Source organism: Dama dama, chromosome 6, assembly GCF_033118175.1.
Source record: "Dama dama isolate Ldn47 chromosome 6, ASM3311817v1, whole genome shotgun sequence".
NCBI classification, from domain to species: Eukaryota; Metazoa; Chordata; class Mammalia; order Artiodactyla; family Cervidae; genus Dama; species Dama dama.
The window spans coordinates 45517888-45535566 of NC_083686.1; positions in this window are offsets into that span (position 1 = coordinate 45517888).

The following is a 17679-nucleotide window of genomic DNA, read 5'->3' on the forward strand; positions in this document are numbered from 1 at the left end:
TGGGAAATCAGAGCCCAAACAAGAGAGGAAGACTTCCACATGGGGGAAGGGTGATGAAGAGATGGGAGATGAGGTATATTTGAAGGAATATGATAAGCATAACAGGAGCCAGGTTTCTATGAAAAAGGGGAAAACTAGAATAAATTCTGTGGCTTTGGTCTGGAATTAGTTGTGTTGATGAGAACATATGGTTTTTCATATGCATAGATCAACAACAACAAAAGTAAATATAGATATAATTGTGTGTATATACATGTATATATGTATATTCCTTAACTCTTTCCGCTGGGAGCAGTGACAGCCCCATAACCATGAGCACATCTTGTGCCCAGATCTTCTAAATAACTGTTCTCCACTAAAAGGAATGAAGGCTCTTGGAGAACTAGCTGGTTTTAGAGTTAGGACTAAGCAAGAAAGTACATGATGAGCCTGGAATACCTTCTGCCAGAAATTAAGAAAGCATTTAAACAGGGTGAGACTATGTTAAAGGACCAGGTGTGATCCTGAATGGGTTCCCAGTGGTCAATGTGAACATGGTTTTGAACATAAAATTAAATACTATATATTCATGTATCCATTAATTATATGTGTGTGTGTGTGTGGCGTCTGAAGTAGCACTGGTGGTGAAGAACCTGCCTGCCAATGCAAGAGACATAAGACATGTGGATTTGATCCCTGGGTCAGGAAGATCCCCTGAGAGAGGGCTTGGCAACCCACTCCAGTGTTCTTGCCTAGAGAATCCCATGGACAGAGGAGTCTGGTGGGCTAAGGCCCATAGGGTCACAAAGAGTTGGACACAGCTGAACCAATTTAGCACACATGCACATATAATAAATTATAATCTATTTAGTAAAAGAAGGATTTTATTTACATATAAATGTAAATAAATAAATGAATAACTTAAGGGCCTGAAGAGAAGTGAGATATTTATATAGTTATTAACTACAAAGAAGCGAGTACCTTTATGGTGGAGAAACCGCGGCAGACCCTACTGTAACCACATGATCATAATGAACATCACTAGCAATGGGACAAACTGAAATTGTCACCATCTGATATACAATGAAGAGAACACAGCACACTTTTGTGATCTTCCTGCCAAAGACATGCAGTCTAATCACAAGGAAATAACAGAGTTTTGTTGTTGTTTCGTCACGTGGCGTGTGGGATCTTAGTTCCCTGACCAGGGACGAAACTCTTGCTCCTTGCAGTGGAAGCAGTCTTAACCACTAGACTGCGAAGGAAGTCCTGGAAATATCAGAAAAATTTAAAGGACATTTTATTACAATATAATTAATGCAATGTAATTGATCTGAAATCTTCAAAAGCAACATGGTAATTTATAAAAGTTAACGAAAGACTGAGAAATTTGAAGTGAAGAGGCACAACAACTAAATGCAACACGAGATTCTGAATCGAGTCCTTTTGATACAAGTGGCAAAACCTGAAAGGGGTCTGAAGCTGAGATATTAGCAATGTGAATATCAATTTCTTCATTTTAATGATTATATTGTGGTTATGTGGGAAATGTTCTTGTTTATAGAAAGTACTCTCTGAAATGTATGAGTCCGATGTGTTATAAGTCATCAGCCACATTTTTTAAAAGAAATTTTCAAATGAATTTTTATTAGTTTACCAAATCTTAAAGACTTTAGTAAATTTCAATTAGGGATAAATTTTTTTCACTAATATGGAGATTTTATTAGTTCAAAAGCTAGTAATCTAATAGTCCTAGTTCCAATGAAGCTTATTTATCCCTCTCCTTAATTTTTACACTAAATGTGATAACAATGTGATCTGAAACTCAGTACCCCATGAACTCTCACTTTATGAAATTATTACAAAAACATGCATAGAAATCTAAGCACGTCAGTTACAATTAAATGTTAGTAACATGCACATACACATATGTTTAATTTGTGTAAGCTGAATGTTCAAAGATATTCTTGGACATAAACCTACATGAAACACAGTCAGAAAAACAAGTTATTAAAAGTCTCTTCAACAAAAGTCAACCTTAGAACCATGTTGGAAAGTCTTTTCAGCTATGTAGATTTTAAACAATTTTCTTGAGGTTTATAATATGCCTGCCACAAAAGTCATCCATATAAATGAACAGTCCAATAATTTTTAGCAAATTTATACAGTTGTGCAACCACCACCACAACTGAGCCTTGGAACTTTTCCATCACCCCACGATACTCCCCTGTGCCTGTTTGCAGACAGCCCCTGCTCCCTCATTTGGGATCATAGAAAGTAGAGTCAAGATCAACCACTTATTCTTAAATGAGTCCAATTAAAAAATGCTTGTATTATGTTCCAATATTTTTCTGTAACATTCTGATTGTTTTGAAACAGCTATAATTAACTACAGATTCCTCTTCTCTCCCATTTTTAATTGCCCCCCCAACACTGAGATTTAATATTTTAAATCATGCATGTGTATGTTTTTATCTATATATAGTCTGAATTCATATTCATAAACAGGGTGTACTGTTCTACAAACTTCAGAACTGTATTATCTGAAATCATGGTGCTTGATTTTGTTTTCAGTTTTGGTTTTTTACTCAAAACTATGTTTTTTAAATATATCCCTATTGATGCAGGCAGCTCATAGTCATTCATTTTAACTGTTGAATGCTATTCCATGGTGTGAACATCTCACAGTGTATTTATTTATTTACTTTCCATTAGTGGATACTTCACTTGTCTTTGTTTCTTCACAGTCACAAACAGTACTGAAATAAAGATTGTTGGTCCTCTTGAGCCCACATGCAAAATTCACTAGGGTGTGTACCTGGAAGTAGAATTACTGGGTGGGAAGGTAGGAACATTTTAAGCCTTAATATATATTGCCAAATTGCTTTCCAAAATAGTCATATTTATTTGCATTCTCCCCAGCCTTTCATGGGCTTCCCTGGTAGCTCAGCTGGTAAAGAATCTGCCTGCAATGCAGGAGACCCCGGTTTGATTCCTGGGTTGGGAAGTTCTCCTGGAGAAGGGATAGGTTACCCACTCCAGTATTTGCCTGGAGAATCCCCATAGACAGAGCAGCCTGGTAGGCTACAGACCTGGGGTCACAAAGAGCCAGACACGACTGAGCAACCAAGCAGAGAACAGCGCAGCATGTCATAGCAAGGCTACTGGTCCACCACTTTTGTTCATCTTCTGTGCATTAAATAAGATTTTGTGACTGTATAATTTGAATTTATCTTATAATAAATTATGTTGAGAATCTCTTCACATTTATTGACTTTTCTATACCTTTTTTAATTTTTTTTTTTTTTTTTTTTTTGGTGCATGTAGAATCTTAGTCCCCTGACCAGGGGTCAAAACTGAGCTATCCTCTGGCCCCCTTGCAGTGGAAGCAGAGTAATAATCACTGGAGTGCCAGGGAAATCCCTCTTTTTTGATATCTTTTATTCTTTTTTCTATTGGGTTGTCTGTCTTTTTCCTCTTCATTAGGACGTGTCCCTATATATTCCAGATACTAACCTTTTTGGTTATATGTATTCCAAGTATCTTCTCCCAGCCTATGGCCTGCATTGTCATTTTGTTGGTGACATATTTTGTCCTTTAGAAGCATTTTCATTTTCATGTAATTAAATGTATTGTTCTTTGCCTCTATGGTCCCACTAGACCCTCCATTCTCTGTAATGAGGAATTCTATCTATCATATTCTCTTCTTGTTCCCAGTGCCTAGATCAGTGACTGGCATCTAGTTCAGTTCAGTTCAGTTTAATTGCTCAGTCGTATCTGACTCTTTCCGACCCCATGGACTGCAGCACGCCAGGCCTCCCTGTCCATCACCAACTCCTGGAGCTTACTCAGATTCATGTCTATCGAGTTGGTGATGCATCCAACCATCTCAACCTCTGTCGTGCCTTCTCCTCCTGCCCCCAATCTTTCCCAGCATCAGCATCCAAAGAGTCAGCTCTTCGCATCAGGTGGCCAAAGTATTGGAGTTTCAGCTTCAGCATCAGTCCTCCCAATGAGTATTCAGGACTGATTTCCTTTAGGATGGACTGGCTGGATCTCCTTGTAGTCCAAGGGACTCTCAAGAGTCTTCTCCAACACCACAGTTCAAAAGCATCAATTCTTCAGTGCTCAGCTTTCTTTATAGTCCAACTCTCACATCCATACAGTTCAGTTCAGTTCAGTTCAGTAGCTCAGTCATGTCTGACTCTTTGTGACCCCATGAGTCGCAGCACACCAGGCCTCCCTGTCCATCACCAACTCCTGGAGTTTACCCAAACTCATGTCCATCGAGTTGGTGATGCCATCCAGCCATCTCATCCTCTGTTGTCCCCTTCTCCTCCTGTCCCCAACCCCTCCCAATATCAGGGTCTTTTCCAATGAGTCAACTCTTCGCATGAGGTGGCCAGAGTACTGGAGTTTCAGCTTCAGCATCAGTCCTTCCAATGAACACCCAGGACTGATTTCCTTTAGGATGGACTGGTTGGATCTCCTTGCAGCTCAAGGGACTCTCAAGAGTCTTCTCTAACACCACAGTTCAAAAGCATCAATTTTTCGGTTCTCAGCTTTCTTCACAGTCCAACTCTCATATCCATACATGACCATTGGAAAAACCATAGCCTTGACCAGACGGACCTTTGTGGGCAAAGTAATGTCTCTGCTTTTTAATATGCTATCTAGGTTGGTCATAACTTTCCTTCCAAGAAGTAAGCTTCTTTTAATTTCATGGCTGCAGTCACCATCCGCAGTGATTTTGGAGCCTAAAAAAATAAAGTCTGCCACTGTTTCCACTGTCTCCCCATCTATTTCCCATGAGGTGATGGGACCAGATGCCATGACCTTAGTTTTCTGAATGTTAAGCTTTAAGCCAACTTTTTCACTCTTCTCTTTCACTTTCATCAAGAGACTTTTTAGTTCCTCTTCACTCTCTGCCATAAGGGTGGTGTCATCTGCATATCTGAGACTATTGATATTTCTCCTGGCAATCTTGATTCCAGCTTGTGCTTCCTCCAGCCCAGCATTTCTCATGATGTACTCTGCATATAAGTTAAAATAAGCAGGGTGACAATATACAGCCTTGACGTACTCTTTTTTCCTACTTGGAAATCTAGTAGAGTCTCAATAATATTTGTTAAATGAGTAAATAAGTTAATTAGTGGATAAATGGTTTGTGTATTTTGTGTCTTAATACATCCTTCCAAACCCTGGGCTCATAAAGATTTTTTTTTTTAATATTTCCTCCTAAAAGTTCAGAGTTTTGCTTTTGTCTTTAATCTAGCCACAACTGACATTTGCATATGGGGAGATGTAGGAATCTATTTCTCCTCCCCCACACATCTGAATAATAAATTATCCCAGTATTATTTATTGAAAAGTTGCTGACCCTAGTTTTCCAATATGTGAGTTTTAAGAATCAGCTATGGGAAAGAAAGGTATTTTGCCTTCTGTTTTGGATTCCATCACCTCCTAGTGCTGCATCTTTAAAGGAAATCTATCTCAAAATGTTTGATCCTAGTGGAACACGAGTGAATATTCTGGCAATATGACACAAGCTTTTCACATTTCCTTCAAACTCATGATGGGTGTTTAGTCAAATGACCTCCTGCTCCACTTCCAAATTCATAAATACTGAAACATCTGTGCCTGGCTATAGAATAGTCACTTATTACATGATGATTATTTCTCAATTCTTGGCATTTGGGGAAGTCTACAGGTTGCCAACTTGTCGACAGTTGCCAGTGTCTATCACAGACATTACAGCTAATCACACGAGTTCTCAGTCTTTAAGCACAAGATAAGGTTTCACTTTCCTAAAAAAATTATGGTCTATCTCTTACACATGTGAAGAAGCATAGAGCTGGAAATGCCCCCCATTATTAAAGGTTTTGAATATTTTTGTTATTGTACTGTATACAAAATAAAAAATAAAATTAGAAAAAGATCTTAAACAAAAAAAAAGATCCTACTTTCCTGCCATCCTTAAAGTTACAGTGGTCATGTGATTTACTTGGGCCAATGAAATGTGAATAAAGGCAACGTTATACCTCCAAACAGATAAATTTAAAATCAAGCTCCTTTCCTGCCCTGGGTCCTTAAATCTTGTGTCAAGATGTAACCTCCATGAGCCTGATTCATTGGATGACTGACATCACTAGGCATTGTGCTTAAATTCTTGGTTAAGTTGTTGTTATAATATACCATGCTGGCTTATTTTAAGCTACTGGGGCTGCTTGTTACCATAGCAGGACATAGCCTACCTTAACTGATACTCCACTGAAACCATCTCAACTTTGCTATAAACAAGTAATATCTTACTACCAAAAAAGAACAGGATTCAGAGGCTGAAAGCAAATGGTTCAATACAAATTTAGTAAAGGTATCTCTAGTTTCCACTTAGCTTGAGATTTTAGGTAAGCTAGGAAAAAATCCAGATATGCATTGTCCAATATAGTAGCCACTAGTCATGTGTAACTATTGAGCACTTGAAACATGCCTTATGTGAAGAGATGTGCTACAGATACATGAGATTTACAAGACTCAGTCTGAAAACAAGAATGTAAAATAACTCAAGCCTTTTTAATGTTCATTAATTGCAGAAATAATGATATTTGGATATATTGTACTAGATAAAACAACAGACATGAGTTTGAGCAAACTCCAGGAGATAGTGAAGGCCAGGAAAGCCTGGCGTGCTGCAATCCATGGGGTTGCTGAGTCAGACACAACTTAAACATGAAAAGCAACAAAAATTGATTCTTAAAATTTCAGTGTAGCTTACAGAAAATTACATATGTGGTTTACATTTGTGGCTTGAATTATACTGTGATTGGGCAGCACTGATCTAGACCAGGGGCCAGGAAAATATGGCCTGTGGACAAAATTCAGCCTTCCACTTTTTTTTTTTTTTGAGTGAGAGAGTGAGACATCACCTTTATTTCTTAATTTCATCACTTTAATGTCTTTATATCTTCTTTATTTTCCATTTCTTTCTGTCTTACTTCCTAAGAAATTGGAGTGGTGAGTCAAGGACTGGAAGTGCCTTTCTGCTCAGGAGGCACTCTGCATTGGAAGGACAGGTAGGAATCAGAAACACGAGTCACACGTGTGTTTTAAAGTTTCTCTAGCAGTACCTTTCAAAGAGAAGAATCCTTGTCAAGGAGGGATTGGTTCAAGATGACAGAGTAGAAGGACGTGAACTCATCTCCTCCTGCTGCTGTGCATGGGCAGTGACTTACCACAGGGACAGAGGAATTGGCGGTAGCAGTCCTGGGAGGTGCCCCATCCTCCATTTGTTTTATAAATAAAGTTTTATTGGAAATTAGCCACACTCATTCATTTCTGTATTGTCTACAGCTGTTTCTTGCTGCAGTGGCAGAGTTGAACAGTTGCAACAGAAACTGCATGAACCAAAAGGCTGAGGTATTTACAACCCAGCCCTTTACATCAAAAGTTTGCTGACCTCTGATCTAGCCAATACAGCTTGGGAAAACATTCCAGGGGTAATGTTCTAACTAAACATTTCTTTCAGGGTATTTCTTCAAAATGCTCCCTCCCCAATTCAATTGATTATACACATATTGAGAGTTTCAAGTGGCAGTGTCAGTTTGGTTTCAATATCTACAATATCCTGACCTCTCATTTTCTTAGTCTCTTCATCTGTGATGATTTTGAATCCATCCTGCTACAGTCACTCATTCCCATGGCCATCTGTAGATTTTTGTCATTTCATACTCTTTGTTACACATCCATCCATAGTCTCAGTGAAGCATCCCAGTCTCCAGTCACCATCTTATATTTCCAGCTCACTCCTTTACATATTCAGACCTCCATTCTTCTGGGTCCTCAGGCCAAAAACCTTGGAATCATCCTTGTCACCAAGGAGAGGAAGAAAGGAAGTGTGTAAAGAAGGAATGCAGGGAAAAGGATTTCCTCATGTGGGGTCATCAGTGACCTTGTGAAGAGCAATGATTTTGGAAGGTGGGGACAAAATCCTGATTATAGAACCTTGAGGACAATGTTATGTTTCTCCTGCACTTTGCTGGAGTGTGAATAGTCAAATTCAGCAAATGATGTGGGCTAATCACAAGCTAATAAATAACAAGGGGAGAAATATGAACAACCTCAGATATACAGATGACACCACCCTTATGGCAGAAAGCAAAGAGAAACTAAAGAGTCTCTTGATGAAAGTGAAAGAGGAGAGTGAAAAAGCTGGCTTAAAACTCAACATTCAAAAAGCTAATATCACGACATCTTGTACCATCACTTCATAGCAAATAGATGGGGAAACAACAGAAACAGTGACAGACTTTATTTTCTTGGGCTCCAAAATCACTGTAGATGGTGACTGCTGCCATGAAATTAAAAGACGCTTGCTCCCTAGAAGAAAAGGTATGACCAACCTAGACAGCATATTAAAAAGCAGAGACATTACTTTGCCAACAAAGGCCTGTATAGTCAAAGCTATGGTTTTTCCAGGAGTCATCTGTGGATGTGAGAGTTGGACTATAAAGAAAGCTGAGCACCAAAGAATTGATCCTTTTGAACTGTGGTGTTGGAGAAGACTCTTGAGAGTTCCTTGGACTACAAGGAGATCCAGCCAGTCCATCCTAAAGGAAATCAGTCCTGAATATTCATTGGAAGGACCAATGTTGAAGTTGAAGCTCCAATACTTTGGCCACCTGATAAGAGTGAACTCATTGGAAAAGACCTGGATGCTAGGAAAGATTGAGGGCAGAAGGAGGAAGGGATGACAGAGGATAAGATGGTTGGATGGGATCACCAACTCAATGGACATGAGTTTGAGCAAACTCCAGGAGATAGTGAAGGACAGGGAAGCCTGGCGTGCTGCAGTCCAAGGGATCACAAAGAGTTGGACATGACTTAGTGACTGAACAACAACAATCAGTTTATGAAGCCCTTTCAGAAAGGCTTGAAACTTTAGCTTTGAATTTGTACTTTCTTTTTTTCTGAAGGTCTTTCAGAGTTTTGCATTAGGAAAATTACTCAGAAAAAAACTGGCACAAAATATCTTGATGAGTTGAGTGATTTGAAGAGTCTGCTGAAATATTCCAGCTACAAGCTAACGAGGTACTAAGGTGGGAGGTAGGGGGACCAACAGCGACACCAGGAATCAAAAGGAGAGATACTTGGGATTTCCCTGGTGGAGCAGTGGTTAAGAACTGCTTTGCAGTACGGGGGACATGGGTTCCATCTTGCTTGGGAAACTAAGATCCCACATGACTTGCAGCAACTAAGCCCACCCCCGACAAATACTGAGCCAGCATACCACAACTAGAGAGTCCATACACCGCAAGTAAGATGCGACGCAGCCAAATAAGTGATTTTTTTTTTTTTAAATGAGAGATACTTGTCAGATGTTCTCAGAATTGATCAGATTTGGAACTCACTAAGCATGGGTGAAGAGAGAAAAGATTGAGTCAAAGAGCCGGGAGTGTTTGAACCTGGATCCCTGGGAATCTTAAAAGCAGGAAGAGACGGTACCTCAGAGTCGATTTGAGGGGAAGATGATGGCTTTGGTCTTAAATATTTTGAACTGATACAGCTGAGAGACAGACTGGTGAAGGTGGCAACTGGAATATGGTCATGGAACTAGAAAATGTAACTTAATCTGCGGTTTAGAGATCTGTGTAGAAATAAAAGTCGAAGTTCCAAATGACTATGAATAACAATACTGTCTTTCATTGGGGGTTACTTTCTGCTAAGAACTACCTTAAATATCCTACATGTTTCTTTCCCCATCTGTACTTCACACTGTAAGTAATCAATAGGCAGGTCTGGTCTGTGTTAAAGGCCAGAAAGCTGAGATTCAGGAAGATTAATCAACTTGTATTCACAGAGCTCATAGTAAACGACGAGAACCTGAACCCAGACCTGCATGACTTCATGTAGTCTGAGACCTGAATTTGATTGTAGAAGAAAAAGTCAATGAAGGACACAGAGAAGAACATTTAAAAGAAAGAAAATGGTAAGCTATAGGATACTGAGGATAAAGAAAAAAGGAATTTCAAGGAGAAATTGACCAGTCAAATGCCAGTAGAACTTAAAAAAAAAAAAAAAAAATGACCACTGGGTTTAGCTGTTAGTGTCCATTTCAGTGGATGGAGAAGGAAAAGGGCAAGTTAAATCTGAACAAAGCCTAGAGGGAGGAATGAATGAGGGTATTTTCCAGAGAGTTTTATTTTCGTTTCAGGTTTCAAGTATTCGTTAACAAAAGAAACCACCCATTACACACAAATAAACAATTTTAATATTTAATAGAAGATTATTTAACTTAATTTCAACATACAATCATTAAAAAAAAAAAAAGAAATAGAAATGACAGAGAAGAGTGACAGGACACACGTCCCCGAATTGGACCAACCAACATCGGGGTTTGAACAGCCTGCTGGGAAGTCCCCCGTCAACAGCAAACTGGGCAAAGGTCCCTGACGGGGCAGGGCATCCACTCTACGAGTGAGACTTCCAATTGTAGTTTCTGGGGTTCCCGCTTATAATCCCAGGCTGCAAACTGATATCATCATCAGTTTGTCCGCAAAAACGCAGGTGTGGTTTTACCTTAACCTTTTTACAGTACTGTTTGTTTTATCTTATGAGTCGTAGGTTTCTTTAAACCCTTAGCAATTGACCAGTGGCTCAAGAATTCCGAGACCGACTCCTTTTCTTATCTACAGCACCATCTGACTATCTATGCTTGTAGGCAGGCAAAGAATCCAGAAGTGTCCAGCTAGGTCAAAACACAACAGGGGCCGCTCTGCTGCCTCTGAAGCCTGAATAAGACTTCCTTCATTTTAATTTCTTTAACAGAGGATGGTGCCACCGCAGGGTCACTAACTCTGCTGGTTACCTAGGACTCTCCCGGTTTTAGCCCCTAAAGTCCTATATGCCAGGAACCCCCAGCTGTTTATCCTAGAGGTGGCAGGTGGTACAGACTACTTTTCTCCCTGTGTGTGTGTGTGTGTGTGTGTGTGTGTGTGTGTGTGTTAAAATACACATCACATAAAATGTATCATCTTAACCATTGTTAAGTGCACAATTCAGTGATATTGAACACATTAAAAGTGTCAGTCATCACCATCATTCATCTTTATAATGCTTTTCATCTTCTAAAACTGAAACTCTATGCCCATTAAAAAATAATCCCCTCTTCTCCCTTCTCTGCTGTAGACCACTTTGAAGAGGTTGGGCAACAAAGAACAGAAAGATAAGGTGTGTGCTTGAAAGAGAAGCAAGTTCAAGGAAAGAGTCTTTTTAATTTTACTTTTTTATTTTTGGCTAAGCTGGGGCTTCATAGCTGGGTCTTCATAGCTGCATCAACTTTTCCCTAGTTGCGGCAAACGGGGCTCGTTCAGTTGCATTGCTCAGGCTTCTCATCGCGGCGGCTCCTCTTGCCGGGGAGCACAGGCTGTCGGCAGGCGGCTTCCGTAGCTGTGGCTCCGGGCTCTGGAGGCCAGGCTCAGTAGTTGGGGCACAGGGGCGTAGTTGCTCCGAGAAGTGCGGGACCTTCCCGGATCAGGGACCCGATCCCATCTCCTGCATTGGCTGGTGGATTCTTTACCACTGAGCCACCAGGAGAGCCCGGGTTTTTTTTTTTTTTAATTTCAAGATAAACAAATCTGTGAATAAGTGAATAAGTGAAGCGATTTTAAAATATGGGGAGGACAAAAAGCAACCAAGAGCAGGAACAATTGTTGGACCCAGACTGTCCCAGAGGAAGTGAGACTATATTGTCTTGAAAGGCAGTGCCGTGTTTACTCTGGCCTTCAGGTTGGGCTTGCAGCTAGCTACCTAATCCTGAGTCTCTAACAAGTAAGAAGCTCCTAGATCCAGCCTTTGCACCTTTACAGATCTGCAGTGCAGCGTGGGAACCAAGTCAGACACCTAAGGTCTTAAATCCCAGTTTTGCAGTACTTGTGAGACCATGGATATGACAACCCATCCGAGTCTCAGTTTCCTTCTCTGTGAAATGCAATAATATTATCTTGCTCGGTCGGGTGGTTGCAAAGGTAGAGTATGGCAGGTCGCAAATTCCCAAGCACTGACTGCTTTAACTGTTTCTCCTAGTCGCTGCTTAGGAATTTTCTCACTGAATGTCTGTAGCCTGTGAATACCTCTTCCATCACTCACCCCATCACCATCTGTCCTGAGGTGTAATCCGGGGCGATAACAGGGCTGGGGCAAGGTGTAGAGGTAAAGTAGGGTAATGAAAACTCATTTCATGGCTCTGCTATTGAGAGCTGGGCTTAGAACCCAGCCTGCCTGCTTCCCTTTCCACTGCCAGTAGGAGCCCAGTGATGTGTTTTTAGATACAGGCAGAGGAAAAGTGAGACTCAGATATGTTTCAGTAGAACCCCAGACCCTATCTGGCACAGGAGGCCTGGGGTAGAGAGAAAGGGCAGCAAGATGTGAAAACCAGATAAAAAGCAGGCAGCTGGCACATGATGGATACTGAACTATTGTTGCAGTGAGTTGGACTCTTGGCTTCCCAATTCTATGCTTAAATTGTTTAGTTGATCTTCCCCAGGGTAGATCTCCGCTGCCCTGTGGAGGTTTTCCCATCAGACTGACACTCTGACTTCCAGGACATCTGGATAGAATATCTGATGGGGAGATAACTGATAGGGACATAGGGCAGGGCTTATCTACATGAAAGAAAATGAAAGTCGCTCAGTCGTGTCCCACTCATCTTGACCCCATGTACACCATACAGTCCATGGAATTCTCCAGGTAAGAATACTGGAGTGGGTAGCCTTTCCCTTCTCCAGGGGATCTTTCCAACCCAGGGATTGAACCCAGGTCTCCCGCATTGCAGGTGGATTCTTTACCAGCAGAGCCACAAGGCCACAAGTTCAAATTATTTTAAAACAGAAGTGTTTGGAAATCAAACTGATAGGCAACTATCTTGAGATAAGAGAAATCCTTTGCCTTTCCTGGAAGAAACATTTTTGATTGGTAAAACTCTTGATGGGAAAAAGTTATACGCTGTGGGAAACTAAAACAATTAAACTTGGTAACAAATTAAACATTTCATTACTCATTATTGCATAATCAGAAACTGCTATTATCATTGCCATGCCTTACCAGAATGCGTGCTCAGTCGCTTCAGTCTTGTCCAACTGAAAGGTCTTTGTGACCCTTTGGACTGTAGACTGCCAGGTTTCTTCTTCCTTGGGATTCTTGAGGCAAGGATGCTGGAGTGTGTTGCCAGGTCCTCCTCCAGGGAATCGTCACGAACCAGGGATTCAACCAGTGTCTCCTGTGTCTCCTGAATTGCAGGCAGATTCTTTAGCATTGAGCCACCAGATCTGGTAAGACCCCCTTACCAGAATTCAGTTCAGTTCGGTTGCTCAGTCGTATCTGATTATTTGCGACCCCATGGACTGCAGTATGCCAGGCTTCCCTGTCCATAACCAACTCCCAGAGCTTGCTCAAACTCATGTCCATACAGTTGGTGATGCCATCCAACCATCTCATCCTCTGTTGTCCCCTTCTCCTCCTGCCTTCAATCTTTCCCAGCATCAGGGTCTTTTCAAATGAGTCAGTTCTTCCCATCAGGTGGCCGAAGTATTGGAGTTTCAGCTTCAGCATCAGTGCTTCTAATGAATATTCAGGATTGATTTCCTTTAGGGTAGACTGGTTTGATCTTCTTGCAGTCTAAGGGACTCTCAAGAGTCTTCTCCAACACCACAGCTCAAAAGCATCAATTCTTCAGCGCTCAGCTTTCATTATAGTCCCACTCTCACATCCATACATGACTACTGGAAAACCAAAGCTTTGACTAGATGGACCTTTGTTGGCAAAATAATGTCTCTGCTTTTTAATATGCTGTCTAGGTTGGTCATAGATTTTCTTCCAAGGAGCAAGTGTCTTTTAATTTCATGGCTACTGTAACCATCTGCAGCAATTTTGGAGCCCCAAAAATAAAGAATAGTAACATTCAGAATAGTAACATTGAAATTTATAATCTGACCAGTGTCAATACAACACTGTCACTCAATCTACTGGATTTGAAGTCAGAAAACATTATTGTAATCCTAGCTCCCCCTAGCTGTGTGGCTGTGGGCAAATTGCTTAACCTCTCTGAAACTCAAATGTCTCCACTGTATAAAGGGAATGGTGAAAAATAATACCTATCACCTAGGATTGTTGTGAGGCTTAATAAATATAATGTACGCAGGGCACTTACCATAGTGTTATCAGTTCGTCTCAGTTCATTCAGTCGTGTCCAACTATTTGAGAGTCCATGGACTGCAGCATGCCAGGCCTCCCTGTCCATCACCAAGTCCCAGAGCTTGCTCAAACTCATGTCCATCAAGTTGGTGATGTCATCCAACTATCTCATCTGTTTCCCCTTCTCCTCCAGCCTTCAGTCTTTCCCAGCATCAGGGTCTTTTCCAATGAGTCAGTTCTTCACATCAAGTAGCCAAAGTATTGGAGTTTCAGCTTCAGCATCAATGAATCAATGACTATTCAAGACTAATTTCCTTTAGGAAGGACTGACTTGATTTTCTTGCAGTCCAAGGGACTCTCAAGAGTCTTCTCCAACACCACAGTTCAAAAGCCTCAATTCTTCAGTGTTCAGCTTTCTTTATAGTCCAAATGTCACATCCATACATGACTACTGGAAAAACCATAGCTTTGACTAAACAGACTTTGTTGGCAAAGTATGTCTCTGCTTTTTAATATGCTGTCTAGATTGGTCATAGCTTTTCTTCCAAGGAGGAAGCATATTTTAATTTCATGGTTGCAGTCACCATTTTCAGTGATTTTGGAGCCCAAGAAAATACAATCTGTCACTGTTTCCATTATTTTCCCATCTATATGCCATAAAGTAATGGGACCAGATGCCATGATCTTAGTTTTCTGAATGTCGAGTTTTAAGCCAGCTTTTTCACTTTCCTCTTTCACCTTCATCAAGAGGCTCTTTAGTTCCTCTTTGCTTTCTGACATAAGGTGTCATCTGCATATCTGAGCTTATGGATATCTCTCCCAGCAAGCTTGATTCCAGCTTGTACTTCATCTGGCCCTGCATTTTGCTTGATGTACTCTGCATATAAGTTAAATAAGCAGGGTGACAATATACAGCCTTGACGTACTCCTTTCCCAATTTGGAACCAGCCCATTATTCCATGTCCGATTCTAACTGTCTTTTCTTGACCTGCATACAGGTTTCTCAGGAGGCAGACAAGGTGGTCTGGTATTCCCATCTCTTGAAGAATTTTCCACAATTTTTTGTGATCCACACAGTCAAAGACTTTAGCATAGTCAGTAAAGCAGAAGTAGATGTTTTTCTTGAATTTTCTTGCCTTTTCTATGATCCAATGGATGCTGGCAATTTGATCTCTGATTCCTCTGACTTATTTTGAGCTTTACTTTGCTAGCATGTGAGATGAGTGCAATTGTAAGGTAGTTTGAGCATTCTTTGGCATTGCTTTTCTTCGGGATTGGAATGAAAACCTAACCTTTTCCAGTCCTGTGGCCATTGCTGAGTTTTCTAAATTTGCTGACATATTGAGTACAGCACTTTCATATCATCATCTTTCAGGATTTGAAATAGCTCAACTGGAATTCCATCACCTCCACTAGCTTTGTTCATAGTGATGCTTCCTTAAAGTAAAGTCACTCAGTCGTGTCCGACTCTTTGCGACCCCATGGACTATAGCCTACCAGGCTCCTCTGTCCATGGGATTTTCCAGGCAAGAGTACTGGAGTGGGTTGCCATTTCCTTCTCCAGGGGATCTTACCAACCCAGGGATCGAACCTGGGTCTCCAGCATTGCAGATAGACACTTTACCGTCTGAGCCAATGCTTCCTTAGGTCCACTTAACTTCTCACTCCAGGATGTCTGGCTCTAGGTGAATGATCACACCATCATGGTTATCTGGGTCATGAAGATCTTTTTTGCAGAGTTCTTCTTGTATTCTTGCCACCTTTTCTTAATATCGTCTGCTTCTGTTAGTTCCATACCGTGTCTGTCTTTTATTGTGCCCACCTTTGCATGAAGTGTTCCTTTGGTACCTCTAATTTTCTTGAAGGGATCTCTTGTCTATGCTATTCTATTGTTTTCCTCTCTTTCTTTGCATTGATAACTTAGGAAGGCTTTCTTTTCTCTCCTTGATATTCTTTGAAACTCTGCATACAGATGGGTATATATTTCCTTTTTTCCTTTGTCTTTCACTTCTCTTCTTTTCTCAGCTACTTGAGGAGGCCTTACAAATATTGTTATAAACAGACCCAATGATTATCATTAAGATGACAAAATACCTGAAATTATATTTATTATATTTTTGGCTTTAAGAGCAGTTATAATATGCTAATTTAAAAATGATCATCTATATTTGATACAGATTATAAAGGTATGATAACCAATTGACATGGGCAAAAACTATTTACCAAGTGAATCTTCCGGAGAATGAAATCAGTTCATGTTCTTGTCTCTCCCATTCTCTGTACAGCACAGCTTTCAAACCATAGCTTTTTACTTCACTCTGTATAAGGGGCTCTAGTTTCATCCATCTCATTAGAACTGATTCAAATGAATTCTTTTTAATGGCTGAGTAATATTCCATGGTGTATACGGAATTTAGAAAGATGGTAATGATAACCCTATATGCAAAGCAGAAAAAGAGACACAAATGTACAGAACAGACTTTTGGACTCTGTGGGAGAAGGCGAGGGTGGGATGTTTCGAGAGAACAGCATCGAAACATATATATTATCTAGGGTGAAACAGATCACCAGCCCAGGCTGGATGCATGAGACAAGCACTTGGGCCTGGTGCACTGGGAAGACCCAGAGGGATCGGGTGGAGAGGGAGGTGGGAGGGGGGATCGGGATGGGGAATACATGTAAATCCATGGCTTTATTCATGTCAATGTATGACAAAAACCACTACAATATTGTAAAGTAATTAGCCTCCAACTAACAATGCTCATGTGGCTAAAAAGAGTTAACAAGACTTCCAAGAATCTTAGTTTATCCCCTAAGAAAAGCTTAGGTGCTAGAAGATTCTGATTCATTTACCTCAAATACAAAGGGTGAACTAACAATCAGCCTACATTTTCTTTTGATAAGTGGAATAAATTTAATTTTTAAGTGCATTAAACTAAAATTTAGACTATATTTTAAAAGATCTTATCAAAAGAAACCCCATATAATGACAATTAGTCAACATTTATAATTCAAATTTTTAACTTGTATCATTGTAGTTAACAATGCCTCTTTATTTACATCACCTAACTTTTTTTGTCAGCAATTCCCTCTATTATATCAAATTGGCATAAAAATAGAAATATGTTTGAGAGGATTGAGCATTTCCATTTCTTTGCTTTCCCAAATTTACTGCCTTTTAAGAGGTTTAGTTAAATAATGGGTTTTAAATATTCTTTTTAAAAGGGCATCTGTATACACTTATTTAGTTTACAAGCTATATATTTTAAGAAGTTCATTTTATACAAAACATTTACTTTCCTTTTAAGCTTATTTCTGACTGTTTATGTAAATATGAAAATGTTAAATCTTTATGTTTGTTTGGTTTTTTTACTTCATTGTCTTTCCCCTGAAAAAGAAAGTTTGAGAAGGCAAAGGTTACAAAATAGACACAGTCTCCTCCCTAAATGAGCTTAAGGTCCAGGAGAGCAGACAGACCTTAAACAGGTCTTCACAGCTGTGACGATCCTTAGA